The 19,042-nt window shown below is 35.4% G+C and overlaps 1 protein-coding gene across 1 annotated transcript in view; it reads left to right on the forward strand.

Moving 5' to 3' along the window:
• Positions 1-19,042, forward strand: part of LOC145686490 (midasin-like) — a 536,599-nt gene that overhangs the window by 346,216 nt on the left and 171,341 nt on the right. The gene's annotated exons all lie outside the window — the stretch shown is intronic.

Below are 19,042 nucleotides of genomic sequence, written 5' to 3' on the forward strand. Positions count from 1 at the left end.
TGAAAAGAAAGAAGTTGACTCATCTGTATAATTTAGTATATACAGGGTGTTAATAAACTATGCTGACTGTATAAACTGTAAGAACTTACATCTTTTCAAAATAAGAAAAAAGAAATTCCTAAGGATCTGTGGGCAAAAGTGCATAGTTTCAATACTAGAGACGTTCTAACACGCGGAAAAACTACGTTGCAGCATGTGTATTTCGAACACAGAGAAGCTATGGAGTGGCGGTCGTATTAGGATGAAGGAATTTACATAACTATCAAAAAAGAAATATTTCAGCAATATGCAGTGGGTGGTGGGATTTGGGAGGAGGGCTTTATTTATTTGATCATTTTTATTGTCATATTCTTTGCCTGCATTCTCCGTTGCGGGACTTAGGGGTTTTCGGTGGGAAGCACACATCGTTCTCTGTCGAAGATGGACATGCACCATATCGTTTTGCTCTACCTGAGTAAGTAAGATGTAAGCCCAAGTAAGATGTGAGCGAGACCGAAATAATAGCTAGTGTAATTGGTGTGGTAGAGACAATTATCATGATCCCTGTAGTCATATATCTTACAGTATAAGACAAAAATGAGGGAAGTAGCCTACCAGTGCGGAATCTAACTGTCCGAACATTATTAATGTCATATCCCTCAAAAATGCATATTTTAAGGATTAATATAAGAACTAACTAAGTGTATGTTGTGCAAATTTGTATATATTATTATTTACTAAATGTATTTTCATTTATCGTTTATTTATTTATTTAACATGTTAGATGACTGGGCATAAGTCTAGAGTAGGGATGCAAAGTAGAAAGAATGGCAAGTGTATAATTAGAGCCTATTGATCCTGATGGTTAATAATAACCTTATCTGTTCTCTTTAATGTTTTTTCAATACGCGTCTAGAAAAAAGTGTTCCGTCTTCTAAAGAATAGTGCCTAGGAATGTGCAAGACAATAGTTTAAGCTGTTTCGTCTTGGAAAGGTGTCATGAACCAACTCAATTGTCGAACTTTTTGCGTTGTAGCCTCTGGAATATAACAGTTAACATAATTATCTTGGGTATTCCCGATTCGAATGGTAGTACATTCACAGCATGCATGGGTATTCCCGATTCGAATGGTAGTACATTCACAGCATGCAGCGCAGATAATAGGCTGAAAGTAAAGCATAATCTCCCGTATTGTGGGTTGCCCTCTGTTACTAAACTGCCATGGATATGATAATTTCCATTGTTTGATATTCCATAAGGTTCCATTAATCCTAAAACTCTCAAAATTATTTTCCAAAGAGAACCGGCTTTTGTAAAGGCATTTTAAAGGAGATAAATTATAAAATATTTTGTTTTTATACATTTCCATTAAGAGCTGTTGAGAGAATTTATTTTTCTGATAATTTAGTGGTAGCGAAACTGTTGACAAACGAGAGACATGGATTTCAATTTCTGTTAACTGAACAACATTTCTGTTTATAATGTATATTTGTGCTTTATAACGGCATCTAGATTACAACCATTTTATTATGGTCCAGTGTGACGTAGTCGCTAACGCTTTCGCTTTTGGTGCGAGCGGTCCCGGGTTCGATTCACCAGGCAAATGTCGGGATCCTTCCCTTTCATCGGATAGTGTGATCGCCGAGGGACGTCATCCCTCATGTACGTGACGGGCTAAATGGCCTTAGATGCTGACAGCCCAGAAATCTTATTCCTAATTCCCTAACAACCATTCTATTAGTAACAGCAGAAGTGTCCTTCTTCGCATGAGAAGAATAATATCGATGCAGAATCTTTTAAAGTAAAGAGTTATATGAAATATAAACGACGAGCAATGCCTGTTCTTCGCATGGGGAGTATAAAGTCAGTACGAAAGAATTCAAAGATCTGCAAGGTATGCAGTCTGAATGACGGAAATAATTGTTGAGTTGCCTACCTTACAGGCAACAGCCAATTTTTGCATACATTTTGACTTCCCAGTCTCCTCTGATGTCCAAAATCGAAAATGACTTCGTACACGGTTAGATCCTGTAAAAATTCATCTATGTACTAAATTTGGTGGTTGTAGGTAGATCCTTTCTATGCGAAAAGATTATGGAAGACACGCACACAGACAAACGCACGCTCTTTTATATATCAGTATTCACTGTATGTACCTACGGAACTATATTCTTTAGAAGTATTTCGAGAAGACACTACTTGTTTTCAAACTACAATATCAGTTTTTAAAATTTCGTAGAACAAAATGTACGAAACGGAATCTTTTATTGCTATTTGGCTTTTTTTCTTGTATTGCATCTTGTCATAGTTGTATTGTATTTTTCATTGTCATGGTCGATATGTAAATCAGGATAATTCCAACGTAACATTAGATGCTATAGATATCAGTATGGCCTCAACGCAAGTGCAACTGATGGGCAATTTAGTTACAGAAGGAGGACGATATGTTTCAAAAGGCACATTTTATGAGGGAATTTTCAATATAGATCAGTTTCGCAGTTAATGTAGTTGGCGAGTGTGCTTCATGCCTTTTTTTTTTTTTTTTTTTTAATGTCTCATGAAGAATGTGTGCCACAGATGTTCAGTACATTTTCTTTCAGGAACTTTATATGTATATGTGTAGGGATAAAGAGTATGTGAAAAAAAAAGACAGATGAATTCTTCTTTAGTAAAATGCTTGTATTTTGAATATTTCTGATTTATTATTTGTCAGTGTTAATTAATATCAATTTATCATAAAATTAACTGTACTTAGGAAATTCAAAGTTCAATCCACTAATTTTAAATAAATGAACGTGTATCATATCACTTTAAAGTACTCTTCTGAAATTAGATTTCCGTTTACATATGTCTTACTATAATAGGTTTCATTACTCATAATAAGTTGTTTCTCCTGATAAGTTGTACTGTATTTTGCAAGTGAGTTATGTGTTATTTGATTACTATTGCAATATTTTAAAATGGAGTAGACCTATAATAATTTGTATGTAATCAATATAAACAATCTTTGGTAGAGCTTCTATATAATTAGCATATCGATCTACGGCCTACGAGAGCCAGATTTGATTCCCGACGTTTGCTTACATAGTTCCGATTGTGTCATTGCTACCTTTTATTCATTTTTAAATGTTTAAATACATTCTACATTTTACATTAAATTGAGGTTATTGTACCTCTTAAATCAAAATGAAAAAAAAAAAAAAAAAAAAAATATAACCACAGAACATAAACATGGTATTTCCATTTTATTTTAAATTTCTTTTATATTTTTCCATTATTGTATTCTCATATAATTTGGTCTGGATTGTAATGAAAATGTTATTTTAGTTTACTATAATAATTTCATATTTTTTATTTATCAAACATAAACGACGGAACACTTGGAGAAGACTCAACCAAATACCGTGTTAAGGGTTGTTTGCAGTATATCGTGAATTCACCTATACGTATCTTTAAATTTAGCAATGACATTCATATATCAAAGTTAATTTCTTTCCAGAAGAGAGCGTACAATAATAAACATTTTACATTCTTTTAAACGTTAGAGTATTTCCATTACAAAGAAGCATCCAACTACTTCTGCCTGGCAATTTAAAAAAAAAAAAAAAAAAAAAAAAAAAAAAAAAAAAAACTACAGCATACGTATATCTCCGGACAAATAATTTGCTTTTGTGGTTTCAAAATTACTGGGCCAGAGGCTGTTTTCAAGCTTCATGTCACATCTACCATGCTTTTTCAACGGATTGCTTCAGGTTAAGACATACACTCTCTTTCTCTCTCTCTTTTCTTTTCTTTCTCTGTTCCTAAACTTTTTTGGACTACATTCAGAATGTTTATTTTTGTGTAGAATGCTGAGAAAGAAAAAGGATCAAATGAATGCAATATGTGAAAGAAAAATTACTTTTTTCAGTGGAGAAAATATCGGGATCGCTTGATCTGAAGAGATACATAAAGCTCTTATTTAAAACATGACTAGCAAAAACTAAAGCATGATCGCTAGAGTTAGCATACTCACTAATGTCTCGTCTAGAACGTCATTTCACCGTTTTCTGTAAGCCTTACTGTTCAATTTCGTTTAGATTTTAGATAGTACGTATAACTTTCTGACGATTCTGACGACGCTATCAGAATATATAAGTGATGTAGGCTCTATAGAAAAATTTTGAGATTGTGATTATTATGCTTTTTAGCCTAATGAAAGCTAGTTTCTTCACGAGAGGTCGAACGTGAAACTAAGCCCATTAAAAATGAGTGTGCTACGTTTAATTAATTCACATTTAAGTTTCCGTTTTGAATTCTTGTAAATAGATATATCTAATAAATTCGTAGGACGAACGAGTTTTTTCCCCTAATAGCACAATTCTCATTGTGATTCCATTAAGTGATGATTAAGTGAGTATTTATGGTCTTTTGAACTTCGCGGAGAAATGCAAGTTCCTTTTTTTTTTTTTTTCTTTTATTGGTTTATATGAGAGTATTTTATTAGAATCATTGAATTGTTTAGGAACTAAAAACTAGTTATGAAATATCAGAAAAAAAAGACAAAATATATTTACTAGTTTATATGACAGTACATTGTTTTTATCCTGACATTTTTTTAAAAACTATTTCAACAAAAACATGTCTAGAGTTCCGTTTTTGAGTTTTTCTTTTAACGGTGCTGACTATACAGGTGAACGTGGTTGCCCGCAGGATGTAGCAGGAAAAGGGTCGGATTTTCAAAGTGGGTTTAGTTCTTCGAAATATATGTCAAGACATTAGATTCGCTTACTTACAATATTTAGTACTACTGCCGTTAATAAAGTTATGAGTTGTGTATATATAATACAGTGAAACCTCTGAATAACGGACAGAGATGGGACATAATTATTTGCCCATAAATGAAAGCTGTCCGTCATGAATAGATTACATGTTTATTAATTATAGCTCATAGGTAATCGTACGTAATATGCAGTAAGTACATAAATTATAAATACAAATATAGACTAATATCGAAATACTGTACTCATTGTTCGAATTAGTAGGGGTAACGGGATAAATATCTCTCTGTAAAGAAACAGAAGTGTCATGAGGAATGTATGTATATCTGAATTGCAAAATATACTACGTCAGGTAATTTTACTCTTAAATAACGTGCCATTTCTGTATTTAAAAAAAAAAACCCTCTTAATTCGATTACTGAGTACTAAAGATAAAAGTAACGCAATAAAACACTGCAACGTAGTTATTAGTTAATGAAATTTATTATGGACACAGAAAATTAAAATTAAATTCGGCGTTCAACTATTCTTACCAGGTGATTGACTTACGATTTATGACAGATATTAATGGGGAAGGGGTTTTCTATGTACTATACTGCATCACAGATTTATCTTAAAATTACCGAAAGTATTTTCTGTATGCGTATAAAATGATTCCTGTTCCTTATGTAGAGGTTATTAAGGGTTAGGGGGAAAAGAAGACTGTCCGTATATATATATATATATATATTTGTCAGGACACACAAATCTGTATTAAGGAGCTGTTCGTTCCTAAGAGATGTCCGTAAAGAAAGTTTCACTGTAGTATTTTTTTAAATAGGAAGTATTATGTGCAACATTATGTGTGTTGATTGATTGATTATGTAATATTTAATGGAGATAATAGCAGCTAGGCTGTTTGCGTGACGATAAGGCGAATGACAGACAAAATCTATGGGTTAAAATTTAAAAATAAAACTTCTAAAACGTAAAGTCGAAGTATAAATAGTCAAAGGAAAAAAAATCGAACGGATCGTAGTAATGCTAAAAGTACAAATAGCAAAATATAAAATTGTTATTACAATATAAGTAAAAAACGCAATGACAGGAAAAAGTAAAAAGGAAATCTGAAGAGTACGTGTACTATTCCAGTCTCACTTGAAAAAGTAAGAATATCGTCACTAGAGATTGCATTATCTCACAAAACCTAACTAAGATTTTCGTAGGTAGTCCTAAACGTTCTCTGAGATCTGAGTGCTGTGGATATTTTCACAAGAATATTTATTTATTTAATAAGTTATTTACTTGCATTGAAGGCTTATGACCCATAATAAAATTCTACAAATTTGTGAGACATTCTTAATGTGAATATGTACTGCAACGAATGCAAATGGATATGAATAGGTATATCAATAGATTCATAACAAATACTTCTTTTTCCCTATAGTAGACTAGAGCGTCTATTGTTCTTAACGTCTTTTAATACTTCTTCCTGTAGGCAGTAGAATGATTGCAAATTTCGCAAGAGCTGATAGTGTCTGTTTGTCGGTTGTATTTAGAATTTCAGTTTAATTCCGTGTTTTTGTCATGAATCCTAATCCCCTCCGCACTACCTTTTGCGTTCCTTTACAATACGGGCTGTTACCACCACGCTCTAAATAGGAATGAGTCACGTAAGAACAGGGGCGGATCCAGAACGGACTTCTGGGAGGGGCGGTGGGTTGCAATACAGCTACTTTTAAGAGTATGGGATGTGTTTTATTAATATATAAAATAAGAAAGTTTCCTCTTCTGGGGGGGCGATCGCCCCGATCGCCCCCCGCTGGATCCGCCCCTGCGTAAGAATGTCTAACATACAGGTGTGGAATTAGTACGCGACGACGTCTGCAAATTAATGAAATAAATTTTAAGGAGTGATGCGTATTTTCCTTGATATGGTTTCAATACACCTGCCAACGAAAGTACATCCGTTGTGCGAAACAAATACGAAGATCCGAGCACGGGCGAAATTGCTTCAGTGCAACACGTGACATTAAGGTGTTCTTGTCTTCTGTGTTGACACGCTCGTTTCCCCGTATGCCGACGTGTGCTGAACATCCACCTATCGTAATTAAACAAGGTGCACCAAACATGTGCTCCCTTCGCCTCGGCGCAGTCCCATTAGGTGAAAGCTATTGGATAAAAAGTGAAGGCAGGTGGCAGCTTCAAACTGATCAGTTACGATTATCACGAATCGATGTTGTTGAGTGCTTTTATACATACAGTCGCTTACATTAATATTCTGTTTGTATTAGGAATTGCCAAAAACAGATTGGGTTTGGATTATAAAAGGTCAAGTAAACATAGTTTCTAAGGCAAAAGTTACGTGGATATATATTGAACGCTGAAAGAAAAAAAGTGGCACAAAATGCTAATCAGTGCTTAGTAACGGGATGTGAAACAGATAATGGGCCAAAAATACCTCTCATTAATATTCGGTTTCGATAACGCCAACGGTGTTTACTCCTTTTGTACTATGGAGAAGGCATGGTATGGTGACAAGAGATGTACTGCAGATGACAGCAGAAGAGAGGTCATGGCAGAGGTGCATAAGCAGCACTGAACGTTGTGAATCAAACAGGTTACAGGGATTGTGCCGAATATGGAAAGAAAAGGTAAAAATACAAGCCTTGAGCAGTGGCAATTGGTGATCTATCATCATGCAAAAAGGCGTAAATACGCTAAAACAGCTGAAATATTACGCATCCCCAAGAGTACCGTTAGAGACATTGTTAGAATGTATAAAAATGAAAATAGAATAGAATCCATACCACAAATTGGATAGCCTAAGAAATTGTCAAGACAGTGACGAACGTACTATTCTTCGCAAAATTAAGAACAATCCCAGGCTAAGTGCAGTGAGTATTGCGGCATCGATAAACTCCGAGTTAAGCAAGAACGTTATCGCAGAAACAGTCAGCAGACTGTTAGATAATCCGTGTTTCATGGTAGGGTACCAAGTAAGAAACCGTACGTAAGTAAAGTCAATAGGAGAATATATTTAATTTCGCACGAGAACATATGGGTAAGTCGGAAGACTGGTGGGAAAACGTCTAAACCAAACACCTCAAATTTACTTTCGTCCACGAATAAGACTTACCCACTTACCCACATACTTTCGTCCAAAATTAAATATATTGTAATGATTTGGTAGAGTCAATAATGTACTGACAATCCTTACAGTTTTCTCCTATTGACTTCACTTACGTACGGTTTCTTACTTGGTACCCTACCATGAAACACGGAATATCTCAACACTCTGCTGACTGTTTCTGCAAAACGTTCTTGCCCAACTCGGAGTTTATCGATGCCGCAATACTCAGTCCACTTAGCCTGGGATTGTTCTTAATTTTGCGAAGAATAGCAATTTCGTCATTGTCTGACAAATTCCTGGGCTGTCCAATTTGTGGTATGGATTCTATTCTATTTGCATTTTTATACATCCTGACTGTCTCTAACGGTACTCTTGGGGATGCGTAATATTTCAGCTATTTTAGCGTACTTACGCCTTTTTGCATGATGATAGATCACCAATTGCCACTACTCAAGACTTGTATTTTTTACCTTTTCTATCCATATTCAGCACAGTTCATGTAACCTGTTTGATTCACAAAGTTCAGTGCGGCTTTTGCACCTCTGCCATGACCTCTCTTCTGCTGTCATCTGCAGTACATCTCTTGTCACCATACCATGCTCTCTGCATAGTACAGAAACGAGTAAATGCCGTTGGTGTTATCGAAACTGAATATTAATGGGATATATTTTTGGGCCATTACCTGTTTCACATTCTGTTGCTAAGTATTGGTTAGCATTTTGTGTCATTTTTTCTTCCTTTCAGAGTTCAGTATGTATCTTTCGCCGTACAAATTACGTTTACTTGACCGTTTATTGTCCAAATCCAATTTGTTTTTGGCAATTCCTAATAAAAACCGAATATTAATGTGAGCTACTGTACAAATATTTACTTAGTGGCTGGATGCTTCATGGTTGGTTAATTTGAATTGTAGCGATCCGTTTAACACCGAGGCTGTATGATTAGTTAATTTTATATTTTAGCGTCCCGTTTAGCACCGAGGCTATATGAAACGTGGATCTACACCTTAACGTAGAATCGGAACAACATAAGCTCTCACCGGGAATTAAATGCGGGTCTCCCGTAACGAAGGCGGATACGCTAATCTGCATTACTTTTATGGGGATTAGTTTAAAGTAACTGCTGTTGCAGATAAAACAACAATCCATTCGAAATATACACACATTCACCGAATTATTTACTAGTATTATTATTAATCATTGTGTGGCGTATTGGTGGGATGAAATTCGTGCACTTACTCATTCAATGTGCATGTGGGGGGCCCTTGCCATTCCTTAACACATGAAATAACACACATATATACGAATCAATAAACGTGACCAACTGTACCTTTTCAATCAAACGAATAACAGATTTGTTTATTCATCCAATCGAATATTTGCAACAGTAATTAATTTTGCCTATTGGTGCTTACAGTCTCATTAATATAATAAAATTGAGTTTACCGTAGGGAAATCTAACAGTTGCTGCAAGTGTAAATTGGAATGGGAAATTAGTATTCCGATCAGTTTTTCAACCTCAAAAGGAATAGAGACTCATTTATATTTGATTATTACCATTATGAATTTATTAGTATATACATGATTAATTGAAGGTAGTGAAACGTGTATGTTTTTCTATTTCATGTTATATTGAGACTGGTAGTAATTTGCAAATATTCTCAGACAACACCATAACTTGATGTGTGGCGATGTACTTAGTTAAAAATTACATTTTACGTGAGTTCATGGGCCAAAATATTTAATACTCACTAGTTGAACCTTTGCTCTACACAGCGCATCATTCGCATATGAGCATAAATCTCCTTCTCATTCCTCACAACATATGTGCATGTCCGTTTACAGACACAAGTGAAAGACGTCTTGATTTAAAACAAAAAAAAAAAAACAAAAAAAAAAAAAGATCGGAAGGGGTATCATAAAGGGGAAATTTTTCGATTATTTTTTCTCAATATCTCGCACCGTTTGCAAGATTTGAGCCTACTTCCGGTTGGAGTTTCTAATTAATGTATGACCAGTGTTTTCTTTCTTCTTGCATGCAGTATGTAATGAGCAAATACATTACATATACAATTAATTAAATGTCAGTTATATATGGTGTTCATTGGGCAAAACACACAAAAAATGAAATTTATCTTGGACTCGAGAAATGGTTATCTTTCCTTTTTCACTATTATTTGGCCATGGAACAAACGCCTCAGACATATACAACCCCAATATACAACATTGTGGTGTTGGAATGTATAACACATAGGATATGATGCTTTTTTTTTTAATTTCAATGCTTCCAGCGTACCCTTAAAAAATGTAATAAACAAATAATGGCCATGTTTTTTTTAAAAAAATATTCAATTAAAACTGGACAATCAACGCAAAATTTCCAATCGATCAGTGAAAACGTCATATTTAAAGTACAAATACTTAAAATGTTTCTCTCTGTTAAACGTGAAATCACAGACAACCGTAAATGAAAGATTTGAAAGCTGAAGTTATAGGTTGGAGTTCAGGCGCTTGTAATTGCTATTGTAGCATTTTAATAGATAGATAAAACAGTAAGGGTGGTTAAGTTGCAATATTGAACATCATTATGTACTTCAATATAATGAAGTAGAAGTTTTGATTGCACCAGCTTTCAAATTGTGCTGCACTGTAAAGGATTTCAGTGACACGGAAATTCAAATTAAATTAAGAATATGTACTTTCCCAAAATATCTTTGCACACGTGTTTTTTTTCTAAGTTCCTTAAAATTGTCAATTTGGTAACATTGCACTTGATGGGGAAATTCGGAGTAGTGAAGCATTTCCAACACACCTTGTTGTTCGCTGTTTGAAATAATAGGTTGAGTCATAAAGAGTTTACGTTTTTAATGAGAGATTTATTTTGATTTAATTAAATAATAAAATTATATTATGTATTCATCACTATTACAAGGGCTGATCAATAAAGAATGACCATAAATGAATAAACATAATTACCTGTTCTAATCCGCCAAACGTTGGTGATCTTTTTCAAAATAGTTCCCATTATATGCAATGCACTTATCCCAACATTTTTGCCAGTCATCAAAGACATGCTGGAAGCCATTTTTGGACAGTTCCTTCAAAATTGCCTCAGCAGCTTTCACCATTGACCCTGAAGATGCGAAACGCCGCGCCCCAGAGTGTTTCTTCAAAGCTGGAAAAAGAAAAAAATCACAAGGGGCTATATGGAGGACAGTGTGCACACGGAACGATGATCATTGCAAGATAGTCAAAATTTCTGTACTGTTCTTCGCGTGTCACTTTCATGTTGCCTTATACGAAACTGAAACTACGAGTGTTTGAACGGCTTCCAAGGTCGCATTTCTGACGCCATGGCCTTCAAACTTGCTCGATCTATTCGCGACTTCTCGTAGTACACAAACGTGTTTCGTTTTCTGTGCCTTGCCGTTGTATTCACCTCAAACCCAATTATTAATTTTTATTGATCAGCCTGCTATGTATGACCTTCTTCCATGGTTCTGGCAACTTGTCATTTATTTATTTATTTATTATTGTTTATAAAATATTGTTGGTTTGAGCTGAAAGAAATTTTCCATAGCCTGGGTGATTTGGTCTTCAGAATTGAAGAATTGAGCAGACTATCCAAGTTCAGTTTGTTCTTGAGTCACCCTTGCTATTTTGGTCGCGCATTTTCGTGTACAAGAATGAAGTTTTAAGGATTGGCGACTGCAGGACGCTTCTCACAGAGTTCCACTTTCCCTCTGCAGCTGCTAACCATACAGTATGTATTCTCAGTAATCGGTATATTTGGCTTCAGGAATTATACCTCGAGAATTCCACTATATACACAACGAAATTTTTTGCGGGAAATATCATGGATAGCCCATTTGTCCATTACCTAATATTGTAATGTCTCACGTGATATAGTGTATAAACAATTTTACACGTCAGTGTTTACAAACACCACCATGTGGTTTGGCAAGAGGATTTCACACCAGATGGATTTACAATCACTTGCAGACGACGGCTTCTAGCCTCTCCCACGGAGCAGCAGCGCCAAGGAACCTTTTGAATTGGCTGGACGACGGCAATTCTGTACCAGTTTTTGCTGACCCTCCTACTGTTTGCCACGGAAGATTAGGAGTAACCCAAGACTGTTCTATATAAGGCTGGGGTCGTGCTCTGTCACGTGATCTGTGACGTATTCGTGACGTTGAGTGGCGACAAGAATAAAGCTAGGAGACCAGAAGAGCTTGCGGAAGACATTTCCCGCGTCTATTGAAATACGGAGATTTTACCACCTTGTAAATTCTATGGAAAGAGGATAATAGCACAAAAATTTCGGATGAAAGAAACGAAATAGGAAAAAAATATAAATAATTTCCTAGTTTGGAGTACGTTAACTTTACAATATTCGCCCAAATCACCACATTTAGTTACATTTCTATTATTAAAAATAAGATGCAAAATACTGGGGACGGGGACCACTCCCTTCCTTCAGCTATCTAAGCAATTCTATTTGTATCTTGTGACAGGGAGGTAGCCAGGGAATAGTCCGTGGGGTGTAGATTCCCCCGAAAATTAAGGTGAAACGAAAAAATGCTACCTATAAATAGCATTTTTCACACTAACTTTAGAAGTTGCAACAGTCTACTCCCCCCTGACACACGCACAAACACCGAAATGAAGTAACTAACGGAATAAACATTAAACGAGTAAATAAGAAGTAATTAACAAATCCCTAAAAAAGTAAGTTGCGTAAGAAATTTGAATCGACTTGCTATATTTACAAAAAAAAAAAAAAAAAAAAAAATGCATAAGGTTAAAACTATTCTACTAAGAGACAAGTTTTTTTTTTTTTTTTTTTGCGAGAAATATAAAATGAATAACTTACTCTCTCCTTCGACGCTATATCGATACGTTGAGCTTCATTGTGTGATTACTTCACTAACTTTTTCATTTTCTTTTGTTGAGCGTGACTTGGTGAACTAACATTGTTTATATGCCTAATCCTAATAATAGTTCTTAATCTTATAAATCTTTCGATTACACTAAGAGGCACATGTGGTATCTTGCGCGATATGAATTCGGATAGGGTTTTCACAACTTTTGCCCTTTGTCGAAATGATGTTGAACCATGAAACTTCAAAAATTCTCTGTTCATGAACATCACATCTTCATAAAATTTATTCGACGGGTGCACAAGACTACCTCTAGAGAGAAACGACAACCATGAAACTTTTCCATCTATTATTTTCTTGTCCTCTGAGCATAATTCTGGATATTTTTTACCTTCTTTGAAAGCTATATATCCAGCTATATATAACAAACCTTCGTTTGACGTGTTTATGTTCTCATCACTATTTTCCTTCAGCGTTTCGTGTACAGAGTTCCGATGAAGCCCTTCATGTTCAATTGCATAATTACTACTTGAACATTCACCAGTTGTATGTTCGAGGTTCTCAACTATACTCTGTGATTCTTTCAATAGTGATACATAAAACTCGGAGGAAACATACGGCTCGTCACTATCTTCACTCACATTCAAATTTGAACTTATAGCGGAAACATTGCGATTTAAAATTAGTTTCCTTAATCGATACTTAACTTCAACTGGTGTAGGATGATCATACTGTCCACCAGCAAAGCGTAGCTGCGAAAAGAGATTCTCTAAGGAATCCTGGTTAAGTCTACTCGTTAATATATATTGTATACCATATTTACTTTTGACATATTCGAATAAAGATATTAAAGATTTAATAGATATTGCAATACCTTCCTGAAATGGCAAAATATTTTTGCTTCCTACTTTTCTTATACCTAAGGTAAGATTTAGCATTTGCGACAAAATACTTAATTGTGATTGAATAGAATTTCCAAAAGCACTTCCTAAGGGCTTTCTAAAATCGAAAGGTAGGCGCGAATTAAAAACATCAAAAAATTTATCTATAGCCAAAATGAAGTTTGATAGTGTTTCTTCCTTTGGATACACATACCGCACTGCCTTTGCAACACTTTCCGAAAAAAGTTCTGTTGCATATTCCACGCACTGTCTGTTTGTTCCATGAACGTTAATATGAATGTCACGAAGCTTGGGACATATTTTAATTTCATTAGAGTCATATTTCGAAAGAGCTACTAATGGGAATTTTGAAATTCTCTCTCCTGATGGTGATACATAGCCTTCATCTAAGAAATGATTCCTTAATAACTTAATCATGTGAGGAATATCGGCAAAAAAGAATATATTTCTTTCGGTGTCGAAAGGATTGCGATATGACGTGTTATTCATTGTTATCCGTAACTCTTTCCAAAGACGCCTATTTGATCCTCCAAGATCTGATACTGCAGCAACCACAGGATACCCTGTTTCTTCTAGAGCTTGGACAATTGTGTCAAATAATGTTTTTGTAAACCTAATATCAAAATCAAAATATATTGGTTGTTTCCATTTACCCACTAATCCTCGAACCATTACCACTAACACCTATTTAGAAGGTTCATACACAGTATCAGTCCGTTTGTCATAACAAGCTTTTTGTAGAATGTTCATTTCATCAAACGAGATCACACCCAATTTTTCTGAAACAGATAGACTTTCACCTTTGGCTTTCAATATGCATATGACTTGCTTCAGAAGACCTGGCTCACATTTTATTGAACGAAACCAACGGCGAATGGTACTTACACTCGGCAGTGGAAAATGGCACTTTTCGCGCAAGAACATGTATGTTTTCTTTGACAAAGTCCAAAGAGACAAACACATTGTCATATCTTCTTGTTGCCACTTAGTTCTCGTTTTCTGATTAAGTAGGCAATCAATTTGGCTATCAGTGAATGACGTTTGTAAAATTCTTCGAACTTCACTCGCAACGAATCTGCGCTGCCTACTGGGATTTAATTTTTTACGCAAATTCGAAATTTGAGCTTGATAAGCTCTGTTGCGGCTTTTTTCGGTTTCTAATTGATTCTTTAAATTATTTAGCTGTGCACGGAATTCTTCGTTTTCTTTTACTAAGTTATTTTGGAGAACATTATCATTATTATATATATTATCACTCAGTATACTTTTACACTTCTTCTTAGGAGATGACGGTGATTCTTGTAGTATGCTCGGTATTTGTCGTTTCCTCTCTCTTACTAACTGTCGATCACCTCGTTCTGATTTTTGGGGAGAAAAATTAGACGGTAAACTTATTTTGGGGACTGCATCTTGTTTAAGACGTTTTCTGGGAGGGAGGCCTAATAATTCATGTTCCAAGTCACGCTCATAATCATCACTACAAAAATGCGTAGAACAAATTCGACTATTTTCGGGCTTAAAACTGTCTTTTCGTTTGCACCTCACTGTCCACACCGCAGAGACCGCAGAATCCTTTGGGAAACGATGAAAAATAATGTCTTTATTGCAACTTCTGCTGTTGTTCTTACAAGTTGAAACAGCACACTCAGACGTCATTTTCTTTAGATATTAGACATGCACTTACTCACTCAGCATTAACACACGAATATGTGATAATATTGGAAAAATACACACAACAAAACACAGCTCACAACACAATCACAAAACAAACTAATTTCTAACAGAAATGCTTCTCAAATTCTTCTTTTCAGCCACACATGTTTCCCATTATTTTGTATTTGTGTATGTGTGTATGTTCGTCCCTTTAGTTGTCGCCATGTGACGTCATAGTTTGACCACTGCTTCCACGGCGAAAAAAGAGGCGTGTCTGACCCTAGCCTTATATAGAGTAGTCTTGGGAGTAACCTAACCGCAGGTCTCTAGTCTACTACGGGACTACGCCTATCCTATCTTCTGGCTTAGCCTGCTACGGGGCTCTGTTGGCCATTTAACCCGCCTTTGCTTGCTACGGAGCATTGGATCCTTAATACCCCTCTGCTTAGCCTGCTACGGGGCTCTGTAGAGATCCTGTCTGCGACCTTACGGTCAAAGACTATCTATAACTAACCTTGTATACTAGAGAAATTATTTGTACAGTATTTTGTATATATACTTTTATAGTGGAAAAAGTTTTATAATAAAAACCGTTAGTGGGAGTCGATTCCGGACACTCTTTTTGTTCACGCTCTACCTACAGTATGTCACATTCATATTCGTACACATGGTGATCGTAAAGAAAATAGAGCGGTACGCATAAACAAATGAAGGAAATGTATTTCTGCTTGAACATAAATACTTCCGAAACACTTGTTTGTTATTACAGACAGTAGCGTAGCGTGGTATTCCGAAATGGGGATGCGAAAGTTAGTCACTTGTGCGATACAATACTACTAAAATCAGCATTACATAGCTATACCGATGGGAAATATAGGGTTGTAAAAAATTTAGGGGGGAGGCCCCCTAATTGGTGGCCTAGTGGGGCATACAGAAGCAAATGCGTCAGAAGCCAATAAGCAATTGTCTCAGCTTCTTCTTACCACTACCGTGTGACAAGAAAACTCGGCCCCGCTGTTGTATGAACATTGTTTCCAGTATAGTTCCCTTTATTTATTTCTCTTGGGCAGCTTCTTTCTCCGCATACCATACTTCAATCTCATTCTTTAAAACGTCACCCCTAGAAATTTGTCATCTTGAGTCCGAAACTCAGACTCCCATTCGTCAATATGGGCCTGAGTGAGTAGATATGTCTAGGATTCTACACTTGAATAGCTTTTATTGCCCTCTTAATTGCTTTTATTGCTTTTATGACTGTGTAGATTTGATGTCAATATGGCCGTGTCGGCCTTGGGGAGGTTTTAGGGGGAGGTGGTTTTATTACCCTGTTTGTTAGGTGGTTAGACGGGTTCCTGGAAAAGGTTGAGTGTTAGGAGGGATGGAGTAGTTTCTAGAAAAGAGGATGAAGGACATGTATCACGTGATTTTGATAGGGTTGTTTCTAACAGCTATGCTATGATCAAATTAATTATTCTTTTATTTGTATTTTCTTAATAAATTAGTCGGAACAATTGTATTGGATTGCTTGCCCTACAAGCTCCTTATTTATTGGATCGTTTGCTGTGCAAACTCGTTGTTAAATTTGATTGTGATTATATTAATTATTTCGCTTCATTAGAAGCTCATTCTCATTTGCATTCTCTTAATAAATTACTTGGAACTTCTTATTTTATGGATTGCTTGCCCTACAAGCTCCTTATTTATTGGATCGGATGCTAAAGCATACACATTGTTAAATTTGATTGTGATTATATTAATTAATTCGATCATTTGCATAGCAAATTCAGAACAATCTTTGATTGTGATCATATTAATTCTTTATTCTTTCGCTTCATTAGAAGCTCTTTCTTATTTGTATTTTCCTAATAAATTGGAGGGAATAAACTTTATTCATGCGGGACTTCTTAATTTGACGGATCGTATCTTTATTTCTCGAACACTGTGTGAGCATACTAGAAATTTCGTGTATAGAATATGTATGTATACTGCGGTACGATAAGCATTGCTGGTACATATACAGAGCGTGGTTCTCGTACGTCTTTCGCTGGTGAACTTAAGACATGAACTGAACTTTTCGCGCGCTTTTTGGAAACTCGTTGGGCAAGAGGGAAAGATGGCGTTGTTGGGTGACAGGTGCGTGTTAAAACATGAAGACAAATACAAAGGAAACCGACGACACGTTTAGTACACATCACAGAGTGCCGACAGAGTAATAAAACAAGTTTGGCGCCAGGGTAGGTGAATACAAGACATTGTCGGCGAAGAATACAAAGAAGATTGAGGTTGTGGTAGGTAAACATGTTGAATCATGCTCCTATGCTAATTGGTAATAGAAAAGAAGTTTTACGCGTCGAATGATGAACACGTGATTACCTTGTGGCTATGAAAATACTTTAAATACGAGTCATAGCGGAAAATATATATAGAGACACCATGCATCTCTTTGAGAAAGAAGAACACTACGAGGTTAACACTGAAGCAATATCTGATGCTGAAACAGAAATATACGAATCATCGTCAGATGAAGAATATGATTTTGATGATATAGAATCACCAGTGCTAACAACAGTTTCACCAACACCACCGTCATCACCAGCAGTATTATCAAGAACATCACGATTTTGGGGTTTAGATTGTTGTTGTAATAGTCAAAAGGTGGACCGTGAATGTATAAAGAAGGCTATTGAAAAATGGGATTTCAACGATACATTAATTTGCGATGGATGTAGAGAAGGATCCCCTCATGATTTTGCGCATGATTGTATGAATGTACACCCAGAGTCATTGGAAACCCGTGCATGGAGTATTATTGCAAACCCGTGCATGGAGTATTATTGCAAGTCCTAGTGTTGAAGAAGATGTGTTTTACTTGTATGCAAACACCCATATTATTGGAATATTAACAAGAGAAAAATTCTATGAAACGTATGTGGAATTATTAAGTGATACAGACTATCTTCCGGAATTACTGGACATTTTCATAAGAAAAGACAAACGGAAAGCGAATATTTCAGATTGAGAAAATGTATTCGAATAGAGTTAGTGTTTCATGTGTGTTATGCAGTGATGAAAACATTAATGTGAACTGTGTATTAAAAACTATAAAAGTATACTTACGTAACACCAATCCAATTGAATGCATGGAATGCAAGTTAAATCTTCCTCATGATTGTACTCATCTTCATAATACTGGAACATTTGCAACGAAGTACTTATCTCTTGATAAAACTCTTAGTGAACTTTTTGAAGTTTTTGAACAAGAACATAGTGAAATCTCATTTATATGGTTTATGCGTAAAATTTGTGATCTTTTAAAAAATACAGAATTTGTTGGACAGATTATTCCGTTTTTCATTTATCACACAAATGAAATTTCACCATGTGTAAATCAATATATTATGGATATTCAAGGTTTTAAAATGTCTGATAATGAATTTATCATTCGTGAGTTTTGTTTAACTGCATGCGATGATACAGTAAATTTCCATTGCTTGGTAAAATCACCAATCGATTATAATTTATTATCATTAGGATGTCAAAAACAAATTGAATGGTTAACTTTAAATTTACACGGTTTGAAATGGAATAGCAAAACTGGATATACTGTATCATGCATACGAAACCTTGTATATCAATTATGTTCAAAGAATTCATCCTTTTATTGTAAAGGTTTAGAGAAATCTCTTTGGATTAAAAGAATATTTGCATTAGATAATGTCATTGATTTAGAAACAAAACATTGTCCACCATTAA

This window comes from Thermobia domestica, chromosome 5 (genome assembly GCF_964235325.1).
Source record: "Thermobia domestica chromosome 5, izTheDome1.hap1.1, whole genome shotgun sequence".
Lineage (NCBI taxonomy): Eukaryota > Metazoa > Arthropoda > Insecta > Zygentoma > Lepismatidae > Thermobia > Thermobia domestica.